We start from the raw sequence: 21,425 nt of genomic DNA, 5'->3' as shown, positions 1-21,425 counted from the left end.
TATGTCCACTGTCAGTTCTTGGTGAGAAAGTGTACATGTGTGCATGTAATGTGAGCTGCTGCAAATAGTCAGAAGGGACAGTTGCCAGATAGAGATTGTAAGGGCATTTGAGGGACATTCATGCACAACACCTCTATGGGTTGCACATTTGCAAAATATGACTCTATCATCCACACTCAGAGCGGAGATTGACATATGTGTATGGATGTCTGGTAATTAAATGTTTGTGAATTGGACTTTCGGGGACGGCTGTGTTATCTGTCATCCCACTGCCTGAGGGGCCAGACACAGTGTGTCATCATGACATTTGTTGGGGATGGGAGCAACAGCTTTGCTGCTTGATCCTCAGCAATGGGTGTCTGTACGTGTTGCATGCTTTCAGGTCACACTGTAAGGGGTTCATGTTGCTGGATGTGGTTGGATCCCCAAGTGTCCAAGCAGGTCTCATGAAACTTCTCCACCCGCTCTCATAGTCATGCTCTGTGGAATCAAATAAGGACTGGCTCAAGGTGTCCTGCATGGAACAGGGAAACTTGACAGCTATTTTGTACCCATCAACACACTCTCCTTGCTGGGGGAGGTTCCCCGAACCAGCCATACTCCCATCCTTTTAGCAGTTGCTCACGCTACCAAGGAGGCCATGGATACAGCCCGCCTACATCCATTGTGATGCTTTGGACTACCAATTGGCCACTCTACCTGCCTGGCCATCTGGTATTTGACCAAAGGAATGTATGCAAGGTAAATATGGCTGTCCAGCTGTCGGATATGCTCCAATTCATATGTACTCCTGTTGGATCAATGAGCACATAGGCACATTTTTGTCACCTAGGGTAAACAGATTTCAAGTAAGCACAGTTGCCTTCCACTGGCTTACTCTAGACAGTAGGTATGGGTTATATTTGTGCTCCACTTGGTTCTCGTTGCCCCGGCTGCACATCCACAAATGGCCAAGGGCCGTGCCTCACGCAATGTGCCAACAGAGCTTTGAACACTGGGGGTGCTTTCCTGAGTGGCCAACTTGATTACCGAGTCAGCCTGGCTACAGAAAGGTGAACCTCAGAGGATGTGCATATCAATGGCAGGGCAGCAGGTCAGTCTGTCTCCTCGCACTCCAACGGATCGTTTGGTGCACACTTCGTCCATCTAGGGTTGGACTGCAGGGCCAACTTTGGCATTTGTTACAGGCAATTACCTTGCACTGACCTTGGAACGGTGTTGTCTCTAGAGCATGCCCCCTTAGGGAATGCCCTATTACATGAGTGACTCTCCCCTCCGAGCAGAGCAAATGTCTGAGCAGCTGGGCAGTTTCCCAGTGGTCATGTCAGAGTGCAATAGTGGTGGACTGGCCTCAGGCTCTGGCCACCGCGCAGTGTGTGTGAGCCCATGTGAGCCATGCCCTTGCACTTCTCCAACAAGTCCATTTTATACAGCGATCCGGGATGGCGACCGCTCTGTAGCGTGCCACCCCACCCTTCCTCACACCAGTGGTGGAGGCATGTGCAGCAGCTGCCTCCCTCTTGTACAGGTTGTTGCTGGGCCAGCCTCTCCCTCCCACCCTTCAGTTGTGCCATTGGAGCTTGTGTGACCGACCTGTCCTCTAAAGACCTGCAGTGTAGGGGCATGCTCTGATGCTCGGTACACGCAGATAGCCCTGAGGGTGTGAAGGTCAGCAAAAGGTCACCCATCTGAGCTTCTGTTAACTGACTATGAACTCAGATCAGACGTGGCAACCCACTGGTTTTAAGCATAGTACTGAGTGGAGGGAAATCAACTGACCATGATTCCCTGAGTGACAGCGATGGAGGAGGGAAGTGCCCAGTGCAAAATTCCCATCCCGCAGCAGATGCATTGATTGTGGTATACAGTGACTGACTTCCCAGCATCAATCAGGGGGCACAATTCCTTCTTATTGGGGCTCAACTCATGGATGGTGTTAGGCTGATAGCTGCCCCAAGTACAGTGTTGGTATCTTAAGGCTAGGACCATAGATGGTGGACTTAATGTAGGAACAACCTCATGGCTGCACAGCCATTAGTTCCTTCGGCCAGGTCCAACTGTCAATCTGAATGGGCCGGGCCCACCAGATGGCATGATTTGTGGCTTGGCCAGATGTCTCTCACATTTGTCTGTAGCCAGGCTACATGGACCCCACTTCACTTTGTGCAGGCATAATAGTCTGTGGTAAGTGTCTCCCTATGGGGCAGGCATGTGGCGTGGGAGCCAGAGGGGCTCCTCCATGCTCAGACCGGGCCACCAGAGCAGGTGTTTGGCAATGTGCATGGCTGCAGTGGGAAAGCCTAAGCAAGCCCAGCAGTTGAAGACCAGGTGGGATATGGGCTCTGGTAGGAATCCCAGGAAGAGCTACTGGGGATCAGCAAGGGGATGAGGGGTCCCTAGGCCTCTCAGGAGGGCACTGCTCTATGGAATCAAAGGCAGAGCCTGGGATTGCCGGGGTTGAAGCCCCACACCTGGGTGCCTCTGGCTAGACCATAGATGTCAAGTTTCCCAGGGTGGCTCTTCGTGTCATTCCTTTTTGTATTCTTTCCCACACAGCATGTCTATGCAAGCAGACCACGTGAGATTGTGGCCCATGCTATGGTACTCATGAAACCTGTGCCCATGTGCACTTACCATGGCCTGCCTGTAGGATACATTTAGGTCACTGGAGAATTGGTATTGTAATGTAGAATGATTTTTTGCCATGTGTATGTTGACACAAGTCAATGTGCTAGGTTCACATGTGTAAGTCTCATAATTGTGACTCATAATCTTTCTTACACTTTTGTGTCTGTATTCTTTCTGATTGTAGGGCATGGGCATGTGTGTGTGGCTGTTGCTAGTTGACTCATGCTGACTTCATGCTACCATTGTATACATCATCCATACAGTGTCACTGTTGACTGATGTCTATGTACTTGCTTCACTTTTACACAATTACTATGGCTGGCAAGAGGTTGCAAGCTGTGCTGTGGAGCTGAAATCCAGGGGCAAGGCTGTCAGATGCAGTTCCAGACCCCAGCCATGCCCAGTTGTGATCTCCTCTTCAGAGGGCGATGTGGCTGGGCGAGCATCACATACATCGGGCAAGGCTGCTGAGGGTGAGTAGCAGGAAAACATTGCTGTGGGGGACTCCTTGACAGCGATGGGAAAGGGTGGTGTTGACATAGCCTACCGGGGCTCCAAAGCATCGAGACCTCTCTGGAGACATCAGAGTTGATGGTGGAGGAGGAGGAGGCAAAGGGGGCCATTGCAGGCCCAGATCACAGTGTCAGGTGGAGCTACTGAGCAGGGTGTGCAAGCAGCACACCTGGCCCTGAGACAGATGGATCTGCAGTTCAGTTCACAGTGTAGAGGTAAGCACAACCTCCTGTCCCAGGGCCAACTGCTACAGCACAAGGCACCATCAACAATGTCTCCACTCATACCAAGGCCACACTTTCAGCTGATGTGGCCATCTGGGATGAGGTGATGCCCGTGCTGATGAGAGCCTTGAGACAGCAAGCTTTGATGCATGATACTGTTCATGCATCTCTTGAGATGCTTGTACAGCATCACAAGCAGATTAGTTGCCTCTTGGCACAATTGACAATGCCATTTTCTTCCAGTGATCTCTCTGGACTGGCCAACACAAAGACCCCCTGCTCCCCCTCATCACCTATGCCACAGTCGTCCTCCATTGAGGCCTCTATGCCAGGTACCACCATGGCCTCCTGTGCACCAGTCCCACCATTACCCAGTCTGGATGTGCCAGAGCCCCTGGTGGAAGTGGAAGTCCATACAATGGCAGAAGAGGTGGTTGCTGAGTCTGCCCAGGAGCCTTCAGGTGAACATGCAGTGAAGGTGCACCAGGCACTTGTGGGCAGTACATGTGCTGTACTCCCCCGATGCAGACTGGCATCCAGTCGGAGGGAGTACCTGCTCTGCACATGAAATACAAGGCAGCAGGAGATGGTGGCTGTGAGGTGGCAAATCCTGCATGGCAATGGCAGTAGGATGAAGCAAGCAGACACTGACATGGCACAAGTGAGGCAGGAGGCCGATGGCTTTTGCAGGCTCTGGTGTCAGCTCAGGTGCACTATGGGAAGCAGCAGGAGGTGGGGAGTCAGCAGGCACATGATGCTGCAATTGCCAGGTCAAGGTCCGAGGTGGAGGAGAGGCTGGCGAGGGGCAGGCTGCCATCCAAGGAGTCTTGCAGGGCAACGGAGGAGATTGCGTCTCAGAGGAGGGAGATCCTGCAAGCCCTCCAGATGTCCTCCAGGCAACAATGGAGGCCCATCTACAAGCAGCAGAGGTAGAGGGAGAATCATCCTGAGGCATTCTCTGAAATCACAACGGACTAGCCCATGGCCTGATGTAAATAATTATTTAATTGTAGGTTTCAAATGGAAGTTATATTCTTTTCCATGGGCTATTTTTCCCTTTCCTTTTTTGTACATATTTTGTTTTTAATACACGTTTATTATCATGATTCTAGCAGACTGCTTTCTGTCTCTGCCCATGTTCACCTTTTGTTTGGCAATGTTCTCCAATTGAGTGTGTGCTATGGTTGTCATGTGGATTAGTGCCTCACTCTGTGTGTCATGTTTTTACTGTGACCTTTGCTGGGGGACATGTGTGCATGCTTTGTGTGTGTGATGGATGTTGCATCCATGTTTGATGGACCTGGGTGATCTATAGTAGATGTGGTGTGGCCACATGGTTTGGGATTCACGACATTCACAGCTTTGTCATGCATATCTGGTGCTTGCTTACCTACGTGCTTTGCAGTACAGGTATGTTCGTCAATTGTGTAAATGGGGTATGTGAAACATGTATGCTGTGGTTGATTCTGAACTCCATTGGTGAATATGCTCATGGGTGTTAGTGATGTTGTGTGTTGCTAGTTCTTGACATACTATTGTTTACATTGACTTGGACAGATGGACATGCGTTTGATGTGCACGGGAGGGACCATCAGACAGTTGGAGATGGCAAAGTCTTGTTGTCTGATGCCATACCTTGCGCAGGGCAACGCATGTTTGGTATCGGTGTATCAGTGTTGGTTGAGTGACTTTTGTGTTTTGTGTATGATGGTGTCAATGCAGGGATGCTTTTGGTGATGGATGAGCTGTTTAATGATAGTGTTTGGGGTCTCTCATTGGGGATGGGTACTCAATTCTTCCTGTGTTTTGCAACATGTTGCACATGGCTTTCATGTTTGTTGTATCTGGTGACTGTTCATTCACCTCTAGTCATTCGCTACATGAGGTTCACTTCATTGCACGTTCAGCTCCTTTTTGGACCACTGATATTTTGATGTCCTTTGGTACTTGCTTTTCAATGTGAATGTGCTCACACATTATTCACAGGTATGGCTCATTAGCATTGCGAGAGTTGAGAAGGGATATGTGCTCACTCTGGGCTACACTCATCAATTGTGTACTATTTCACATGAACATTGAGTGACCAAAGTGTAGCGGGTGTAACATTATGGTGGCCTGTTTATGTGCAGTGAGTGTGGTACAGCAGGGAGCCATGGAAGAGGCTAAAGTCCTGGATTTAACAACAGTGCTCCCAGGCATTCACGTTGGAGGAAGATATCTGGCAGGTGTGCTTCATGGTGGACGCAAGCCAGAGGAGACAAGGTAGGTTGGTGCTCCAAACTGGACTTTGACGATGGGGAATTACGGGTGCTGCCTTGGGTTGGGTGTTTGGTGCAGCGGTCAGTGAGGGTACTGGGATGAGAGATACTTGCGGGTGCTGTCATGTGTTGGGCGGCTTTGGCAGAAGTCACTGGGGGTACTGTCATGATGGACAACTTGTGGGTGTTGCCTTGGGTTGGGGTTTGGGGCAGAGGTCAATGGTGGTTAGGATATGAGGGTGAGCTTGCAGGTGCTGCTTTGTGTTGTGCGATTGGGGCAGAGGTCATTGGGGGTACTAGGATAAGTGCAGACTTGCGGGTGCTGTTCTAGGTTGGCGGCTTGGGGCAGTGGTCAGTGGGGTACTGGGACAAGGGCCGATCCCTTGGTTTGGGGAGTTGGGGCAGAGGTCATTGGGGGTAGTGGGATGAGGGGTGACTTGCGGGTGCTCTGTTGGGTTGGGGGATGAGGTGCAGTTTTGCAGGGTAAGAGGGTGCTGCTTTGATTTAGGGGGATGAGACGCAGTTTACCCGGGGGACGCATGTGCTGCTTTGAGTTAGTGGATGAGGTGCAGTTTTGCGAGGAATCTGGTTGCTGCTTTGTTTTAGGAGGAAGAGGTGCAGTTTCACCAGTGTACACAGGTTTTGCTTTGATTTTGGGGTGTTGGGCACAGTTTTTCCAGGGTACGTGGAACGAGAACTTGTGCGTCGCAGGAGTGAAGTGGCAGTGATGGTGATTACTCGTTAGTAACCTTTGATTCGCTTTTTCCATGCGTCCGGTGCAAAGGTTTTGTGCCACTGCTATGTTCTGTTTCTAATGGGGGGCATGTTGGGGGCATTTTAGGCACTCAGTTTTCTTTGAGCTTTTGATTCCATGAATCAGCTCTCATGTTTTTTTTCAAACCAATTATAAGAAAAATGTGAGCTAAAACCAGAGATGTCTGGGCAATAAGAATAAATGGACTGATAGATCACCAATCACAGGACACATACGAAAAGTCAACCAGTAAATATGATTTGTTTTCGACAGTACCATGCCCATTAGCAGTCATTTTAGTGTACACAAACACCACCTTTTGATTCAATTGTACACTGAATTGCTCTCATTAGCAATGGAATAAGTTATCATGAAGCATACCCCAGTTATATGCCATGCATATATTATAAATAACAAGTAGCATGAAGCTGAAATGTCAACAGCAGCCTATGTTGTCCGTTTTCTCGAAAAATTGAAGAACTGAACACCTTCCTGCAATAAAACCCATTAGCATTAATGAATATGTACATCTTCTTTTATGGTCTGACCTAGTTTACTAAGTATTACAAAAAACGATTCAACAGTCCTAAAGCACATTCATAGAGCAAAACATCGCAATACATTGTCAGTAGAGAAGAATAGGCATTCAGGCCAAATATAATGACCACTGTTATGTTTTTAGTGTGTGTGTGGAAGTTGCAGGCATTTGTGGGATAATTCTAGAAGCAAATCACATTATAACAATAAAAACGTGCTTTACTTTTGGATAATCAGAAAGTCTATCCTTTCCAAAGTAAATCTCTCTTCCGATTTAAAGCACCTTGTAACTGTGTTCATTATGGAATTATGGAAACTGTAGTTCACGTACAACAACACAGTTAAAGAGGGGACCTAAAATAACTTTTTGACAAGCAAGAACATGGAAGGGGAGGCATACAGCATCCCTTCGCCATGATTAATAAAGTGTCTGGTTTTGTACCTTGAGTAGCACAGACATCGTTCAACTATCGAATAGAGGCATTGTGTCACATTCCTTTAAAGGAAAAAGCTACTTTCAAATCTACAGCGTGCAGCGGGCATTTCATGTATATCACTGAGAATGTTTCACACTTATCAAAGCCATCAGCAAAACTGATTGTTCACCTTTCAAGTGGCAATGGATTGTAGGAGACAATAAAAGAGAAATTAAAGTGAGAGGTAGCGGAAAAATGCCTAGCTTTATTCATTAGTTATGTTTGTCTTCAATTACTGCCAAAAGGATACCCCCGAGGGATGCAGTTACCTGCTCACCTGGTGGATAGCACCTGGCAAATTCTGCTGATTAGCCGCACACCGGGATCAGTCCTATGAGATGAAACTTGCCACCGGTTTCTATGTTATTTGGTGCAAGAGTCTACATTACCTGAAACATATTGCTACGTTTTCAACAAAGCTTAATATATTTACCTGTAATTGTATGAATCACAATGTTGGCATGCAGTTCAAAATAAAGTATCACTGTTCAAGACTCTTTAATCGCATAAAGTGTTGCCATGTAACTGCAAATGCAGCATCAGATTGTACCAGGCAAGTCAGCTGGCAATCCCTTTAATTGAGAACACATGAAATTGTATTAAATGTGAAGTAACACCTTTGTAAATGGGAGTATAGGTCTATTGTAAATATTCTATGAAATAATCATGGATGTGAAACTTTAAAATATGGAATGAATTACTGTTTAAATGGCTAAAAAGGGATGGTTCGATGAGAAATGGAGGAAAGCTAAGTATAGAATTATACAATGTGTAAAAGATGCCCCGCCCGTGGACAAACCCAGCTTCGCCTCCTCAGAGCCAATTATAAAAAAGAACATGCAAGAGAAAAAGGAATCCATCTATAGCACTAGATGGGATGATCTGCATGCAAAAGGGGTGACTCATGCACATTTTGGAGGTTAGTGGTTGGTAAAGACGTGCGTGAAAATTGTGAGCTGTGATGTGGCATAGGTTCCGATGTTTGGTGGAACAACTTCAAAGAATCGTACAAAGATCCCACAGTTTCCATCCCTGAGGATGCAAACATTGTCTTATTGGAGAATGAACCGCAGATGACAAAGGAGGGGAACTTTAGTGTTAGTGTGAATGATGTTGAGGTCGCTATTGGTGCATTGGGCTTGGGGGGAAAGCTCTTGGCCCAGACAGAATCTCCATAGATATATTGAAAGATGAACCATCTATTTGGGGCCCGGTACTGTGCTACGTTTATAATGCAGGTATCACCTTGGGAACAGTCCCAAGATCCTTGCGTGATGCTGCAATAGACCCTAGTTATAAGAAAGGGAGGGAGGGAATGTCCGGGAAATTACCAGCTGATTTCCATGATTAACGCAGCAGGGAAAATCTTCTCCAAGGTCAGGAATGGGTCAAAACAGCTGGTATTATCAATCACCCACCAGCTGGGTTCCAGCAAGGCAGTAGTACCCTCGACCAGTTCTTCTGTTTGTATCTGATACTGATGAAATGTACAATCCTAAACAGGTCAACGCTCTTCCAGATGGTCTTTGTTGACTTAAAGGCCACCTTCGACTGCATGACTAGGAAGCTGCTATTGGGTTTAGTCGAAAAATAAAATACTGAATCACTTGCTGGCTATGATTAAGAAATTGGACTCAGAGAATACGGCAGCTGTATGTTGGGGTCTGGGCAGGGAGTTAACTCCTTTTGATGTTGAAAGTGGCGTATGCGCCACTCCTTTTTTGCATCTATCTTAACAAGGTTATTAGGGATCTGGTGGAGCATTGTTTGGAACCCCCGAGGCTGGGCCAAGATGAATTCCCAGTCACCTTTTTCGCCAAAGATGCAGTTCTACTGGTGACATATCCGATGGGGCTTAATCATACATTGGGGGTCATTATGACCCGGGCGCAAAGGGATACCGGGCACCGGTAATGACACCGGTGCCGGTAATCCCTTTGCGCCCTATTCCGAGGTCCCTTTGCGGGTCCTTCATTAACGCATGGTTTTAGCAGGCGTTAAGGACGGGACCCGCAAAGGGACTTCAGAGCTAATAACGGTACCGTAATTTACGGTACCGTTATTAGCACCCTCCCCATTCCCATTGAGCCCTATGGGGGCTCAATGGGAATGGGGATTGACATTTTCAATGGGGACTTACCGGTCCCGCAAAGGTCGGACTAGACCGGTAAGTCCCCATTGAACCAGGGCGGACATGGTGCCGGTAATGGTGCTAGTCATGGCGCTAATAGCGCCATGACTGCACCAACCTCGGAATGAGGCCCAAAGACTAGTTTTACCAGAAAATGTAAGGAGCTGTGTCTGTAATTGAATAATTGGTATTTAGGTATATATTCTCAAAACACTCAAACTTAAATATTGAGGTTGATGGCTACAGATTAGGACAGGTCACTATGTATGATTACCTAGGAACTAGGTTTTTGGAAAATGGTTTCTGGACATTGAAGTAGCCAAAGCTAGTGCACCTTTAGAAACACACTGTGGAGTTATCCAGCATTTTTCAGCACTCCATGTTAGGGGCACACTAACCCAGCACTAGACATGTAAACGTTGCAAGCCATTTCATTTGCCCTTTACGGTGCTGAGATCTGAGTATATTTGTGCACACAATCCTTAGCAATAACTGAAGACAAGTTTGTAAATCCTTGTTAATGTTACCTGTGAATGCCCCAAATGCCTTGGTACATATGGAGTGTGAACTGCACCTACTAGAGGGCTTTCTATGTCTTAAACCTATACTCTATTGGGTGAGGATTTGGACAACCCCAGGCTTCAGTAAGTACAGTGATGCACCAAGGCACATTTGGTCCCTGGAGGGAAGCCGTGCTCTCCCATGGCTCTCACACATGAAGGACAGACAAAATGACTTGGAGCTGGGTGAGCTCTGGGTCAACCCGCACAATATGACCAATGAGAGCAAAGGCATGGTCAAAACAGTAGGTACTGAAGTTGCTAGGAAATGTCTGGAGGATGCCTGCTACACACTCCATAGCAGTCTGATGTACCTGAGAGTCAAGCAGGAGTTTGTGTTTGAGAAATATCTAGACTTTAGCATAACCCCCCATGGACAAGCACTTTATATTGAATTCAGGACACATACACTGAGGGTAGTCTGTCATATTATAAACTGGCCAGGGTTTGGCTGTGCAACTTATCCAGTGTGTGGGTTCCACAAAGAGACAGTAATGCACTTCATGCCATTTTGTGATGTATACCCAGATTTGAGAACCAGGCATGTATTTCCCTCCTTTAAGGCTGCAAATGTCCAACAAACTGGTGAGGCTATGATTTATTTCTATAATGCTAATGATTTAAATGTTGTCCCTTTTGTAGAAAAATACCAATACCAAGCATGGACCAGGACTTGATCAATAATATCATGCTGGATGTGGGGAATGCCAACTAGGGAATCTAGCTAATTGGTAATACCTATGTTTATGTTATTAGTAATGCACTTGCTGGCTATACTAACATTTCTTTTTACTGCAGGTTTTATTGGCAAAGTTTTATTTAAATTCAAATGGCGTACTGCCTGCTACATGAATTTAGATTGTATGCTCAGCCTGTTTAATTGTGTTATGTAATAGTTGTAGTGTGATCTGTGCTTTTATGGTTTCATACTGAATAAAGCTAACTGTTGGAGAAACAAATGGAATTGGTCCCCAAGCGCTCAGGCGGATCTGCAAAAAAAGAAGGTGGGAATGTATTTGTCGGGTGAAGAGGGAGAAGGCAAGTGAGAAGGTGGTAAGCTGTTGAAAGCTTCAGTTCGGTTTTCACTGTACTACGCTTAGCTTTGGTGTGAATACCGGACCGATGCAAGATCTTGTGTGCTGTTGGTGCGGTTTATGTGTTGTTTGCTTGTTTGCTTATAATAAATCATCAGTTTTCTGAGATGGCTTTGCCAATGCTGCAGGGAACCTAACAACAAGCTGAGATCTTGTCCAGCCCTGCAGATATTGTTTGTGGGTGTAGGATTGAAATTCCAGAAGATCAATGTGGCCATTTGGATCCACATATGGCTTATCTATGTTACACCTGAGAAACCCATTACAAATCCCTATAGCAGCAACCATATGTTCAAAGTCTCTGGTTAATAAGATGCCTCCAACTCATAAAGAGCGTTCCCAAGTGAAATATTTTAAAGGCAAACTACATTAAAATGTCAGCAATGCTTAATCCACGGCCTTCTCTGAAGATATAATCTGTGATAAACATATGACAAAGGCGCTTTTTTTCCAAACTCCACCAGATTCAAATACCCAGGATGCACTTAGTGTGTCACCTTTTGACATCAATGTACAAAGTCCACTCAATGTCCAGTAATGGAATCTCACACAAATGGGCCTCTGAGAGCTGGTTACATAACTCATGCTGCTAGCACTAGGATTCAGAATCCAGGAAATAACACTCAGTTTAAAATCACACCAGAAATTCATTTAAAAATAAATTAAATCATAACACTGAATTTAGGGCCCTTAGTTAAGTAGCGTGTCATGCACGTGGATGGGAAACAGAATAATTCCATACACCAATAATCAGACCAAATCAGGAAGATGGCAAAGTCATTTTACTGTTTTATTATCAATGATCTAAAACAGGGAGTTAAAACAGACATCAACGGACGTTTCACAGCATTCTCTCCAAGCATTTCATACAAAACAACACTTTTATAGTAGAAACTCCTCATACGTGACGTCATACTACGTGACAAATAAGAAAAACCTGCAGGGGATTGTGGTTGGTTCAAGGGGAACATCTAAGTATACTTTCTATAAGGGGTCGGGTTGTGATTGGGTCTCTACAGTCAGGTGGACAACTCATGCCCACCCCTAGTGCAAGTCATCTTCAACAGTTATTAGAATCACGGTACCCCATTGCTTTCAAACTATAAGGCCCTTTTTCATATGGCCCTCTACAATGGGTTGGCATGCTCATGCCATGTCTGTAATATTCTGTTCACTTAGCAGCATGTGAGCTCAGACCCAGGTGCCAGGGGGGCACTGAGCTGTACCTCCTCACCCAATTAGCCCAATATCTCTCATCACCCATGCCTTCTGCCATGCAGATTGTCTTTGAACTTGGCCTTGCAATGTATTCTCTGGCAATATAAGCGAGTGTGAGTACATGATTGATGATTGTCAACATTCTAGAATTGGGTGCCCAACTCTATTTTCATAATGGGCTCACATGACAGGAGACCACAATTCAGCCCATTTGCAGCATGTACTTATCTTGTATTAATACAACTTGGTACTCATGGTGTTCTTTCATTGCACCTTAACAAGGTACAATTCAGCTTCTCACTTTCTCTGCCTTCAAGAATAGATAACAAGTTCTTGGCTGCCTTCAGTCTTGTCATGAGGCCAGACAGCCCTTCTTAATTCTTCCATGCTCCCAGCTAATTCTATGCTCCAACACAGCGTTTAGCCCTTCTCTTCATAGTCTGAAGTTACTAAAATTGTGACACTGATGTCCAGCTTCTATATAATGGTGGCTTTGCCTGGAGTCTATTCACTATGAATAGCCAGCTTCTATGATTACTTAGTCTACTTGTATTGCTGCATCTGTACAGTTATCGAATGATTTGCATTTTTTACAGTGCTCTTTACATGTGCAATCTTCATTTTGCACATAAAAGTTCACTCTATTCTTTACTCTGTCATCCGTTTGCATTTGTATTTTACATTTGTATCATGCACATGACGGACCAAACCGTTTAGCGGCGCAGTTGGAACAACACATTTATGTAAAGGAGAACCAAGCCCAAAAAGGGGTGCAAACAAACACACAGGCATGAGATAACCCTATCTGAACAAAAATGTTTTCAGAGCCCTACGAAACTGGTATAATTATTCGAGGGTCCTGATGTCTATTGGAAGTGAATTCCACAGTTTTGGGCCACAGACTGCAAATCTTCTGTCTCCCCTTGTTGTGTAAGCTGAGTGAGGGATAGACACAAGATGACTATCTCTGAATCGCAGATGTCTTGAAGGTTGATATGGTTGGTTCTTTTCAATCAAGTATGCTGGAACAAGCCCATTAAGGCATTTAAATATAAGGCAAGCTGCCTTAAATGTTATGCGATCTTCTACCGCTAGCCAGTGTAGAGCACAGTGAGAAGGTGAGACATGGGTGGTTTTGCCCAGTTTGAAGATCATTCGAATTGCCACATTCTGGGATTTTAGGAGTCGCTGGACTTGTTTAGATGGAATACAGATCAACTGGCTATTACAGTAGTCCAAATGGGCATTTGTCAGGGCACCGACCACTGAGGCATGATCATCGTTAAGGATGTAGGGGAGTACCTGCCATAAGAGTCTCAAACCATAGTGCACTTCCTGGACCTTTCTCCAACCTGACCTTCGCTGCCTAGATCATTCTTCCAAACACAACCCAAGTTCTTAACCTTAGAAACAAATTTTAGATTGGTTCCTAGGAGCGTCAGGATTGGCACTTTCTTGGCAGCAGTAAGTAGGTGTCTTGGGCCGAACAGGATAAGTTCAGTTTTGGCTGAATTTACTTGAAGTCGATTACTAGACATCCAAGGACCAATTTCATCTTGGCACCGCCCAGTCTATTAAATGCTTCATCAAAATTGACAATCCTGACGAAGATTTGAGTGTCATCTTCATAGGAATGGAAGCTCATATCATGTTGTCTCAAAATGTCCATCAGTGGACGCATGTGTATGGGCACAATACAAAAAAAATATCATATCATATCAGGTATAAATTGAACAGTAAAGGTGAGAGTGATGATCCCTGTGGGACTCCACAGTTCAACTTAATGGAGTCTGACAGAAACTCATCCAATCTCACCTGCTGATAACAATCTGTCAAGAAAGATTTGAACTAACCAGTTGCATGATCAGAATTCTTCCTATCACTTGCAGTCAGTCCAGGAGAATATGATGTTTCACCGTATCGAAGGCAATGGACAGATCCAGTTTATAAAAGGTCCATGCATTCCCTTCTTCAGCCAGACTTTTCTGTGCATCACACTCATTTCTTGTGACGTCACCAACTTCTCTTTCTCTCCTTTTCATATTCCTTAGGGATCTCCACCAAAAGATTGTCTCTTCTGACCATATATAGCAATATTTTTGGTGGGGATAATATTACCTGATACCAAATTCAGGCTGACAGCATAAAGGTTGTAGGGGGCTGGGACTTCTGGCATGGGTAGTTGGCTGCTCCTCTACACTCCTCCCTCTGGTTGATTCATCAACCACACCTTCATTAATCTCCACATCTTGATTTCTTCTTTTGAAGAAATGCTTCTTTGGGGTCCAAATCTTTGTCACTCATTTTAGGGATCCTGCTGTTTTTACATATCCGTCCATACTCCAGGTCATGTAGCTGCACTGTTCATTCAGATTACAATAGACCCATCGTCCCACGTACTTTTTGTGATTCCTCAGATAGGGGAACTAGGTTCCTCAGGTGCTACAATGCTGGCCTCTATGTATTTTCTGATATCTTCATCTGTCAACTCCTTGGGTCTCAACCCTGATTCGCTATCGATCATGATCTTCATTCCTACTGCTTATTCGCTGTATTCTTACACTGTGTAATTATTATCCAGATCACACAGAATCCAAACATCACCAGCACTAGTATTGCTCCAGGAAACTTGAAGATGTTTGCCATCCCTGTGGAACCCATGAGAATATGGACGCGAACCATCCATCATATGTGATGTCTTCTGTCTCGTCTTCTATCTTGTTGTGCAGGTTTGTCAGCAACATTATGGCCTCTGTCAAGGTCCCATCTCGTCATCATGAGAAGGTATGAACGTGCAACATGATGGCCCTATTTTGGAGCAAATTCCTCAGTCCATCGCTGTGTTCATCTCAAGGACATATCTGTTCTGCAGGCTCATTAATTGACTGGCCCACAATTCTTCCCTGATAGCTTTGAATCCCTTTATGGTGGTGTTGATGGTCTACCGAAGTTCCCACCTGGTAATCTATAACCATTTGGCATTGGCCATCGTCTGGATCCCAGACATAAAGATAACCATGAATATTGAGGCAGTTGTGCTCAACAACCTATGGGATTACATCAAAGTCTTCTATTGATTTTACTGAGAAATAATTCTCCATCCATCTATGGGCATCTGCTTTCGGAAATTCACTTATGTTTAGGTCACTCTGAAGAATCACTAACACTGGAGCATGGATGAACACTAAGGAACACTCCCCCTCAGTCCTTGGGCAACTTCGTGTAGGCACTGGACCCACAAGCCCAATGATCCACCAGGACAGCCGTCCCTTCCTTCATGCCTGGTACATCAAAGATTCGGGCACTGGCGATTCTCTACAACCTTCCTCGTACCATTATTTCTGAAACATAAGGATGCATTCTTTAGGGGTAGTTTCTGCACTGGTCCTCCATGTCAACAATCTTGCAATCTACGGCCATTGATCCTTGCATTCTTTTTCTGCATGTGCCACAACTGCTTCCCACCATCTGGTTAATGCTGTAGCTCTGCACACAACCAGTCCATCAGCCCATCCTTCGTAATTAAGCATTGTTCATTTGATTTGTAGTGGACCTCTTTCCCAACATTCTCGTATTTCCCATTCTTATCTTTGCATTGCAGAATCTTGTTTTCTTCAATCTTGATTCCTGCTTCATTAATTCCAGGCCGTTCATATTTTATTATTTGATGTTTTGTTTCTGGCTTCTATCTTGTTTTTAAATCTTCCACATAATTTTCTTCTCTTTAAAATGTCACTTTATTCATCCACACCATGGATGCTGTTCTGCCTTGGAACTGTCCTCTTGTCAGACAAAGTGCAAGATGTGTCAGGCAATGTGCTTTTTTCACTGGTACCTCTGTGGCTATGAATATGTTAGCAGTTTCTAAAGAATAAGGTATTAGGAAACACATATAGCAACCCCCCCTTAGATGTTCTCTCTCCCACCATTTTCATGTGCTGATACCAGATGTTATTACCCAGATGTGCTATGTTATCTAGATAGGTGTTTATCCCTTCATTATCCTCCTATGCATTTCACTTGTGTCTCCCAACAGAAGTTTTGCGACTTATGGGAACAGTTCTAAAGCAGCTGTGCTCCTAGGTGACATCACAAAAGATCTTATCTCATCAGTAATGAGTAAATCAACAGCAGTTCCTATGGTGGAGGGAACTACACACATTCCTGCCTTATTTGGATCAATCAAATAGAGAGTGTGAACCAGGAGAAATGGAAAGACAAAAATAGAAACTGTACATGAATGGAATATGCATAAGTCTATTGCCATCCACCTCGTTCGCCATCCTGGTACTGGTCATGAATGGTCGTTCCCTAAAATCACATTTACCTCATCAGTCCTCATTGCTACTGTGATAATTTAAGGAAAAGAATACACTTTTGTACTCTTATAATTGCAATGTCTCCTGGTGTTGCAGTATATGCTCAATGATTACAATCAACAACCTCAAAATCACTGGGTCATTTTTAGGATCCTGTAAAAAAGTGCAAACATCAACGTTTCTTATAACAAAGGCAGGATAAGCTTGACGGATAAATACAAAAATAGCAAATATAAGCCTGTGTACATCCCCATCGGTCAGAACCATGGGGCTAACCAAATAGATACTCAATGAGAAAAGACTCAGGGTATTGCTCTTGTTTCCAGTTCTTAATTAGATGTTGTCATTTAGGCATAATCGTGATACATCAATATTTCTCTAAAGTTAATTTTCAAAGATTCCTGTGACTCCCACAAAGGTACTCCTACTATAATATCTATAAGGAGTGTCCAAATGAGTCACAGTCCAAATGCAAAATCTGCATTTAACAGCCAGTTGGTTTATCATCCATCTTCTTCGTCATCAATCGAGTCTGCACACGCTGAAATTCTTCTTCTTGTCTTGGAGCTGCTGAGGGCGTTATATTTTCAACAATAAAGGGGCCATTTAAATGTGTCTCATGTCACTTTCGGGTGATGTTTTTAATCAGAACAGTGTCACCAACAAACAGCTTAGGTGCTGATAAAAGTTCAGCAGATTCAGTTGCTGGATTGTCTTCATCTGTGTTCTGAGACCGACCACTCTGACGCTTGAGTTGATCTGAAATGAGAGAGAAGCTACAGGTCATACATGTCAAATAATTTTGCAGTTCATCACCTAACACTTAAGCTGTACTCTGGGCATCAAATGTACTTCTCGATGGAGGTGTAAGAGGTGTTCTTTATCGCCTCGCAGTCATTAGTTTGTGCGCAGTGAGGTGTTGGTCCGAACCAGGCTGATTCCTTAGGGCATATAAAAATAAGGGCAGGCAATATCGGCATCCCTTCTTCAAAGATCGCTTAATCTTGGCAATCCTTTCTTTAAGAAGGCTGTTGAGTCTCTGACACATCCTGTTTGCTTGCAGGTGATAAGCAGAAGAAAACATGTGTTTAATACTCAATAATAGTCCTATTTTTTTTAATACTTCATTAACAAAATGTGGACCATTATCAGATCTCAGCACTTCACACACACAATATCTTGGAAAGACTTCACGTACTAAAAACTTTGTTGTGCAAGTGGTATCAGGGTGTGCACACAGACCAGCCTTGATCCACCTAGAGAAGGGACACACCTCCAATATCAGATACCTGTATCCATTACAAACTTGCAGCATGTCAACATAATCAATATGCAAATGCTGAAAAGGACCATTTGGTTGAGATATTACTCATCTAATCATTCTTAGTGGATGCCCAGCCTGAAACATTTGACACACAATGTAATTCACTACAACGAATGCAATATATTCTTACAAATTTTGAATGAACCAGTCTTCTGCAATCATTTCAGCAAGACTTTCCCTAGTTACATGCGCAGGGTGACGCACCTATTCAAGAACTACTTTCAACAATGCTACTGGCATCACCGGCTTTCCAGTGATAGCCTGTCACCATAATACTTCTGTGGGGGATAAAGAACACCCCCTTTGTTTCCATAACTCCTCCTCTTCCTGCAGTGCACTCCCTTGTATCTCCATTAATTGGGTCTTTGGCAAATGATGAAACCCTTATTGCATCACCATAATCGTAGCAATTTTTTCTTTGACATATGGAGTGTCAAAACGTGAGATATCTGGGGAATGCACAACTCTTTTGGCCTCTGCTGCTCTGTTCCTGCAAGAGATAAAATATGTTTGTTTAGTGTGAGTGCTGCATTTAACAACCACAATGGCTATAGGGAGTTGTAGTGCCTTGATAAGCCTATCCAATATGGATGCATGCTGCACTGGAGTGCCGTCCACTCGTCCGCTCGGAGGTAGCCACTCCTTTTCCAAGATGCTACCTCTGCGTGTACGGTTGACGTCCTGTAAGTGGAATCACTGTACACCGTCACTTCCTGCCTTTGGTGTTTCTCAAGCGCAACAATGAGCACTACCAATTCTGCTGATTGATCTTAAAAGTGAGACGGTAGCCTGGTGCTTGCTACAGTTTCAAATTCTCCATTTATTCTATGCCTTTCTCCACTACTCTGATCAATTTTGAAGTACCATCAATAAAGAGAATTTCCCGTCCTGGCAAAGGATTTTCTTTCACGCAAGGTACATCATAATAAAATTCAACATAATTTGCACAGTCATGCACATGATCACCTTCTGTTACTGGCTCAGCTACAAATGTGTCAGGATTCACTATTTTGCATCCGATAATTTTAATCATTGGGTTAAAAATCATGACTTCATAGGCTGAAGCTCTTTGGGATGTTATTGTACATTTGGGTTTCTCTAAAATGGCAAACAGAGCATGCTCCATGGAGAGAGTCATAGAGCAGCCCATACCAATATTTGTAGATTTCTTTAATGCAGACACAGTGTAATGCTCACCTGGTATCCACGGGGACGTCACTCAGCCTGTTCTGACCTCTTACGACCTCAAACCCTTCCCTGGAGTCTACTCGACCGGAGACTGGGCCTGAAACACAGGATTGGTAGAGTTTAACTCCCTATTGTCTCTGTGTGCTTGAACCCCTTCTTCCCCGGGGTCCAACCCTTCCCTTTGATCCACAGCTCACCTTGTTTTCTTGGAAAGTGTGCTCTCCATCCTGCTTTCAGGGCAGGGGCGTGTTGATTGATGCTGGCTCATTGCTGCCTAGTTACTTCACTGGCAAGAGTCTGACAGGTAAGTATAATGAGTCTTTTTAACAGTTCTCTAACTTCATTCCTTTCCTTCGTTAGATGATGGCCGGCGTCCGGGGATGGCGATGTGCTGCTGAGATGAGTAGCACTGAAGGTGAGTGAGAGTGTGATGTGCGATGCTAACCTTTCATATTTGTATTGAACTGAGTTATTTTTCTGTGTCTTTTAGGTGCTGCGACATTTTCAGCGTGGATGCTGGTTATGAAGAAGAAATGCGGTGACTAAGCGCGGTATGCGGCGCCTCTAGATGTTTCCATGCTAACCTCGAGTGTCTTTTCCCTCTTGCAGATGGATGACAAGTTCCAGAGACAGAGTTCCCCCAGAGCGGCTAGGATTCAGGTAAGTGTTTGAAGCTCGTACAGTCTTTAAAAATAAGCAAAGATTTGCTGAATACTTACTAATGCCTTTTTTCTGTTCTTTTCCCTTTTCCTTAGGAAGCGGCGTGCCGGGATGGGAATGACACTGCCGAAGATGCCTGCAGAACAGAAGAAGCAATGAATGATGGGCAGAGCGCTGCACGGTAAGGCTGTTCCTAACGGTTTTCTTGCAGGAGCTGAGCGCAGAAGAAAGATGCAGGCCTACTGGAGACCGATCTGAACACGGTGAGATCTTGTCCCCATCAATAAACTACAAGTCCAATCCCCAATGTTATCCTATGGGAGTGAGTGAGTCTGGTGCCACAAGCCAAGTGGGTCTTTGGAGGGATGGAGAGGCCCTTGAGGGCCATGTAGGTGATCGTGGCCTGGCTCCATCCTGACATCTTGTAGAGCTGGGGACATGAGGGGCAGGAATCATGACACACAGCGCCTGTCAATGACTGTTCGCAGGGAAAGCGTACTTTCATAAGTGAGTCTAAAATCCCACTATTACATGCTAGAGGCTTGTAACCCAATGTAGTCCTCTGTATAAGCACTGCTGTCATGACTATCCCATTCATGTTCGAAAATAGATCAAATTCCTCAGCATAATTGGGAATTCCTAAAACAGCGGCATTACAAATCACTTTCTTCAATTCCTTAAACCCTTCAATTCTATTTTATCCTAATTCACCTATGCTTTCTTTAAAGCCTGCAAAAGGGGTCTTGTGTATGAACTGAAGTCAAACATTGAGGCTCTAAAATAATTGCATAGTCCCAAAAATGGTTGCATCTGTTTTACTGTGTGCGGTTTTGCAGTTTTCACAATTGCCTCAGCTCTTTCAGGTGTCACCTTTTTGCCTTCATGTGAAATCAACTGTCCTATGTATAACACCTCTTCTTGAAAATATTGGAGCTTCTCCTTGTCCACCTTGTATCCTTTGTCTGCTAAGATATTCATCAAATTAATTGAGTCCTGCCTGCACTCATCTTCTGTATTGCTAAAAATTAAAATGCCATCTACGTATTTTATCACCACACTTTTTAAATCAACATTACCTTGGTCCATCTGGAGGACCGTGTTAAAGATTGATGGAGACTCACAGTACCCCTGGGGCAAACAAGTGTGTTTTTGATGAGTTTGGCGACATGTAAATGAAGTCAATTCTTGTGAGCCCTTGTGCAACAGGATGGAGAAAAACGCATTGTTCAAATCGATCACTGTGAAATATTGTGCTTTTACTGGGATACTGCCTCTACAATATGGTTAATCAGTCTCATGTCTTGTATGAATCTCCGCGATCCTCCCTTTGATTTTTTGATAGGATACTCTGCAGTGTTGCACAACGATTCTGATGGCACCAGAATACCTTGTTTCATCAGTGCTGAAATTATCTTAAATATACCCTCATCAGCCTCTCGAGACATGGGGTACTGTCTTGCCTGAGATAAAATTGCTCCTGCCTTCAGCTTTATTCTAACTTCCCCTATTCCCTTTAATAATCCCACATCATAAGGGCCTGT

This window comes from Ambystoma mexicanum, chromosome 5p, assembly GCF_040938575.1.
Source record: "Ambystoma mexicanum isolate Mex_15411 chromosome 5p, UKY_AmexF1_1, whole genome shotgun sequence".
In the NCBI taxonomy this organism is placed as follows: Eukaryota; Metazoa; Chordata; class Amphibia; order Caudata; family Ambystomatidae; genus Ambystoma; species Ambystoma mexicanum.
Note: the sequence above shows the minus strand (reverse complement) of the source record.